The following is a 6,307-nucleotide window of genomic DNA, read 5'->3' as shown; positions in this document are numbered from 1 at the left end:
CCAACGCATTACTTGTCCCATATGATGTAATTTGGCGTGTGCCTTGTGTCCCACGGCTGTGGTTGTTAGGAGTAGGTAGCTAGAGATACTACTCTTTGGTTTAATCTCTATCTCTTATCTCTAGCCTATGTAATCTCCAGAGTCTGTTAGGCCCCTGGCTGGCGCACCCTTGTAATCTCTATCGAGGCTTCCCCCTCGCTCATCTCATATCAATATAAGTATATAACCAACGTGGGCTCTCTGTACGAGAGTTGAGACACCACCATCGTTTACATATACATATACATCCGTACGTAATTTATATTAAATCTCTAAAAAGATTTGTATTTAGAAACGAAGGAAGTACTTCATCCGTCCCAAAATAACTGCCTCAAGCTTAGTATAACTTTGTACTAAAGCTAGTACAAAGTTGAGACACTTATTTTTGGAACGGAGGGAGTATTTGTTTTGGGAAATGATTAGAATCAATTGGCCGATCACGCGTAGCATTCCGCCATTTGTGCAGCCGTCTGATCAAAGTTCCATAACAGTGCACATCATACATCTTAGTGCAACACAATAGGTGTTGCAGAACACCTAGTTGCAACACGCTAAATGTTGCCAAACCCTTGAGTCTTCCGTCTAGATCGAACCGGGAGCCGTGACACCAATTCTCCTAACTCAATCCGTGCGTGACGCGTTCCTTTGCCACCTTTAACAATTTTTCTGCAATATCATCTGTGTTGCAGAAGCCCTTTCGCAACAACACCCATATTGCAAAGAAAGTTAGACGAAAAAATATCTGCAACATCATCTATGCTGCAGAAGTCGTTCCGCGACAACACCCATGTTGCAAAAAAAGTTAAGACAGGAAAAATAATCATTCTGTAACAGAACCTCTGTTGCAAATGTTTCTGCAATATATGGTCTTTTGCAAAGAAGGATTCTGCAACAATGCCTTTGTTGCAATGGTGAGGAAAGATCCTTGCCGCTTGATACGCCGGATCAAACGACTGTCGAGGCAGCGGATCCGCCGGCCAATGCGTAGCGCCGCCCATTTGTTTTTGGCTGTACACTGGATATAAAGCATTGTAGTATCTATCATTCATGACAAGACCGCCAATAGAAACCATTCAGCAGGCATTCAATGTTAGAGTTGAATCACTCAACTGCCCCCACTCAACTGCCCCCTCTTACTGAGATGCTTCACACACTCTCAAATAGACATGGGCATGGATGGGTCTGGCTTGGCATTCTGGCCGGGCTCGGGCTCGTTTTGTAGCCTGTAAAGTAGGTCGGGCTGAGCTTATCTTTTCAAGATTTTGGGCTGGGTTTTTGGGCTTTGGATAGAACTTATAGTGCAAGTATTGAAATGGAGCAACTAGTTAATGAGCGCTTCTTTGGAAGCCTCGCAACGATCAACGCCACTTGGCACGCTCTCAGCAATTCGCCACGTGTCACGCTCTGGACGCTCCCTTCGGATTTTATTTATTTTTTATTTTTCTGCACGCGTTTTTGGCTTTTTAAACGTTTCTTTTCCCTTTTTTTGACGTTTTAGTTTTCCACCGGTCTGGCTTAGCTTTCGATCTTTGCGCGAAAAAATACATTTTTTTCTTTTGCGAGAGGTACGGTTTTACTTTCGCGAGAGTCACGGCCGTTGTTAGTGCATCTAGTGCCACCCCTAGTTGGTTTTGGAGTATTGACGACAAACTTGATTGAGGGACTAATATGTTTGTGAAAATTGCAGGATAACACAGGTAGTAGTCCCATATTGATTCGATTTACCTACCAGAGATGACCCTAAAAATGTGTGAAGACATTGAAGACAATGGTGGTCTGTGAAGACATTCACATTGAAGATTATGACAAGAGAAGACATCACGTGAAGACTATGGAGTGCGAAGACATAGTTGTTTCGTAGTTTCCTTTTCTTCTTTGTTGATTCATAGGTACCACCGTACTGTTAAGTGGGGTCCAAGTGAACAAAGTCAGAGTGACTGATATGATGCTCAACCAAATCCTATGTCTTCAAGCGAAGACAATGAGAGCAAATCTTACCGAGAGCTGGATGAGTCAGCTTGGCTTGTAGCCCAAGCTAAGCTGTCGCGTGTGTTTGAAATCTGACCGTTGGACATGTGTCAGTTCCTTAGTGACCCAGGGTCATTTTGGACAAATCAGGTCGGGTTGCCTCCTGGCTATAAATAGCCCACCCCCTACACCATAAATTGGTGGCTGCTCAGAGTTAGTGCATGGCTTTTGTCGTTTGAGAGCAACCCACCTCCAAAGCTTTTGAGAGAGAATCCTTGCGAGGACAAAGCCCCAAAACACCCAGAGCCAAAGAGTGTTAGGCATCACTGAAGTCTTTCTGTCCGCGTGATCTGAAGACTTATTACACTTGAGGAATGTGAATCCTCCAGCCGGTTAGGCGTCACGTTCTGAGCATCCAAGAGTCATTGTGGATCACCGGTGAACGAAGTCTATGAAGGTTTGGAAGTCTCCCTTGAAGACTTACCAGAGTAATTGGGCAAGGACTAAGTGTTCTTAGCTCAAGGGGAATAAGGTGAAGACAAGGTCTTATGAGTTGAATCTCAGCCTCCCTAACCAGACGTATAGTTGTCACAGCAACTGGAACTGGTCCAACAAATCCCTTGTCCTCTCCGAGCAACTGGTTCTATCCTACCTCTCTCACCTTACAGTTTGTCTTTGTGAAGTCTTTGCCCACTTGCCTCATCTGATTGACTTCACTGTGTGAAGACTGTTGCTTGTTTGGCTTCATACTATCTTCCATCCTGATCCATACTACATAGCTGCTCATAGTCTTCGTGCTTTCACTACATTACTTACTTGACTATGGCTTGTCTAGTGTAGTCTACCTTCCGCTGCATATCAATAGGTTCATTTATATTGTTTGTCTTCAAAGCACCCCTGTTTTGAAGACTTTCATAAAAATCGCATATTCACCCCCCTCTAGTCGAATACTAGCACTTTTAATTGGTATCAGAGCAAGGTGCTCCCTTGTTCTGTGTGATTCGGTTTAACCACCCGGAGTTTAGCTATGTCGACTGTAGGGATAATCAAGGTCTCCGCTGCGTGCCCTGTCTTCGATGGCACTGATTACCCCTACTAGAAGAATAAGATGTGTATGCATCTTGAAGCCATTGACGTTGATCTCTGGTATGTCGTCAAGAACGGCGTTCCCAAGACTGGTGAAGGTGTCACTCCTGCTGATGTCAAGAAGTTCGTCCAACTGGACTCAACTGCCAAGAATATCATCTGTGGTCATCTGACCAAAGGGCTGTATGGTCGTGTGAGTGCTCTGGATACTGCGAAGCTAGTCTGGGACTGGCTCTCCAAGGTCAACGAAGGCGTCTCAACACAAAGAGATTCAAGGATCAGTGTTCTTCACAATCTCTTCAACCGCTTCCAGAGAAATGACAATGAGAATGTCCATCTCACATTTGATCGTCTCACTGATATCACCAATGAGCTTCATGCTCTCGGCACCACTGAGATCACCAAGCATGAAATCGCCAAGACACTGCTGAGATCTCTTGACAGCTCGTTTGACACCCTGGCCCTGATGATTCAAGAACGTCCCGATTTCAAGACTCTCGATCCGTCTGACATACTTGAGAGGCTCAACACACATGAGTTCCAGCTATCTAAGAAAATAGATATCTATGGTCCCAACTATGGCCGTACTCGTGCTTTGAAGGCAAAGGTTGTTTCCTCATCTGAAGAAGAATCTGACTGCAGTTCTGAGGATCCTGAAGATATTGGAAAGGCTTGCTATGCTTGTGAAGAAGTTCCAGAAGTTCTCCAAGAAGAAAGACTTTAAAAAGTCTTCAAGATCTAGCTCTAGAAATGATGAAGCTTCATCATGTGATCCCAAGAAGAGAACTTGCCACAAGTGCAAGAAACCTGGTCACTACATCTCTGAGTGTCCACAGTGGGACAATGAGACAAAGAAGAAGAAGAAGAAGAGCAAGAAATATGATTCTGATGACAACAACAAGAAGAAGAAATACTCAAAGTCTTCTTCCAAGGCTTCATCAAAATCTTCATCACACAAGACAAGCTCATCAAGCAAGGGTTGTGCTTTTATTGGCAAGGAGATGGATTCAGAGGAGGATCGGGGTCTGCATCTGAGGAGGCAGAGGTGGTGTCTAAAGAGGAATCTGATTCTGGAGTAGTAAGCCTGGCTCTAGCTTCTACATACGTCGCCAAGTCCATCTTCAACACTAAAGACAATGGCCTCGTCACCAACGCTGATGCCAAGGATGAGGACAACTCTGCTCCCACCTACTGCTTCATGGCACGTGGTGCCAAGGTAAACTCACGCGATGCTTACTTTCAAACATCAAGTGAAGATGACTCTGCATGTGAATCTAAACCCAGCTACAAAACACTTGCTAAAATTGCAACTGAACAACAGAATGCTATGGAACATATTCAAAAGTTGTTAGACAAAAGCGATGACCTGTTGGATGCGGAAATGACCCGAACTCAGTCCTTAATTGAAGACACTAAAAAATCTTCATGTTAAGTATCAGGAACTTGAAAGTCGTCATGAAACGCTCTCAACTTCTCATGAAAGGCTCTCCTATGATTATCTTCAAAGGAAGCAAGAGCTTGAGAAATTGAGATCGGCTCATGAAGATCTTCAAAAAGAGAATGAGTCACTCCGCGCTCAACAAATCAGTTCCGCTCAGGAAGGATTTGAACCACCATGTCTAAAATGTCTTGAGAGTGATAATGTTGTCTCTGTTGCTGAATGTTCAACTGCTGCTACTGTTGCAATATCTTCAACTACTAATGTGGTAACTAACCCCTCTGCTGAGGACACCACTACTATTGTTGATGAGAATGCCAGGTTGAAGTCATTACTTCAGACAGGAATGTACAAAAGTCTCAAAGGGCATCAGACATTATGTGATGTCCTCAAAAAAAAAACAGATTCTAAACTGAAACCCTAGGAAAGAGGGTGTTGAGTTCGAGAGGAAAATGAATGTTGATGGTTCTTAGTGGATGCCTGAGCAGTACCCCAAAACTGAAGGAAATATGCCCTAGAGGCAATAATAAAGTTGTTATTTATATTTCCTTATATCATGCTAAATGTTTATTATTCATGCTAGAATTGTATTAACCGGAAACTTAGTACATGTGTGAATACATAGACAAACAGAGTGTCAGTAGTATGCCTCTACTTGACTAGCTCATTAATCAAAGATGGTTAAGTTTCCTAGCCATAGACATGAGTTGTCATTTGATGAACGGGATAGCATCATTAGAGAATGATGTGATTGACTTGACCCATTCCGTTATCTTATCACTTGATTGTTTAGTATGTTGCTATTGCTTTCTTCATGACTTATACATGTTCCTATGACTATGAGATTATGCAACTCCCGAATACCGGAGGAACACTTTGTGTGCTACCAAATGTCACAACGTAACTGGATGATTATAAGGGTGCTCTACAGGTGTCTCCGATGGTGTTTGTTGAGTTGGCATAGATCGAGATTAGGATTTGTCACTACGATTGTCGTAGAGGTATCTCTGGTCCCTCTCGATAATGCACATCACTACAAGCCTTGCAAGCAATATGACTAATGAGTTAGTTACTGGATGATGCATTATGGAACGAGTAAAGAGACTTGCCGGTAACGAGATTGAACTAGGTATTGAGATACAAACGATCGAATCTCGAGCAAGTAACATACCGATGACAAAGGGAACAACGTATGTTGTTATGCGGTTTGACCGATAAAGATCTTTGTAGAATATGTGGGAGCCAATATGAGCATCCAGGTTCCACTATTGGTTATTGGCCGGAGACATGTCTCGGTCATGTCTACATAGTTCTCGAACCCGTAGGGTCCGCACGCTTAAGGTTCGGTGACGATCGATATTATGAGTTTATGTGTTTTGATGTACCGAAGGTAGTTCGGAGTCCCGGATATGATCATGGGCATAACGAGGAGTCTCGAAATGGTCTAGACAAATATTGATATATTGGACGACTATATTCGAACACCAGATGAGTTCCGGGGGTCACCAGATATTTATCAGAGTGCCGGGAGGTTATCGGAACCCCCGGGGGATCTAATGGGCCAACATGGGCCTTGTGGGAGAGAGGAGAGGCCTAGGGCTGGTCGCGTGCCCCCCCTTGGGAGTCTGAATTGGACAAGGAGGGGGGCGGCACCCCCTCTTTCCTCCCTCTCTCCCTCTCCTTCCTTTCCCCTTCCTCCTTCCTAGTTGGACTAGGAAAGGGGAGTCCTACTCCCACTAGGAGGAGGACTCCCCCTCTCCTTGGCGCGCCCCAAGG

The sequence above is a fragment of the Triticum aestivum genome, chromosome 7B (assembly GCF_018294505.1).
Source record: "Triticum aestivum cultivar Chinese Spring chromosome 7B, IWGSC CS RefSeq v2.1, whole genome shotgun sequence".
Classification (NCBI taxonomy): Eukaryota; Viridiplantae; Streptophyta; class Magnoliopsida; order Poales; family Poaceae; genus Triticum; species Triticum aestivum.
Note: the sequence above shows the minus strand (reverse complement) of the source record.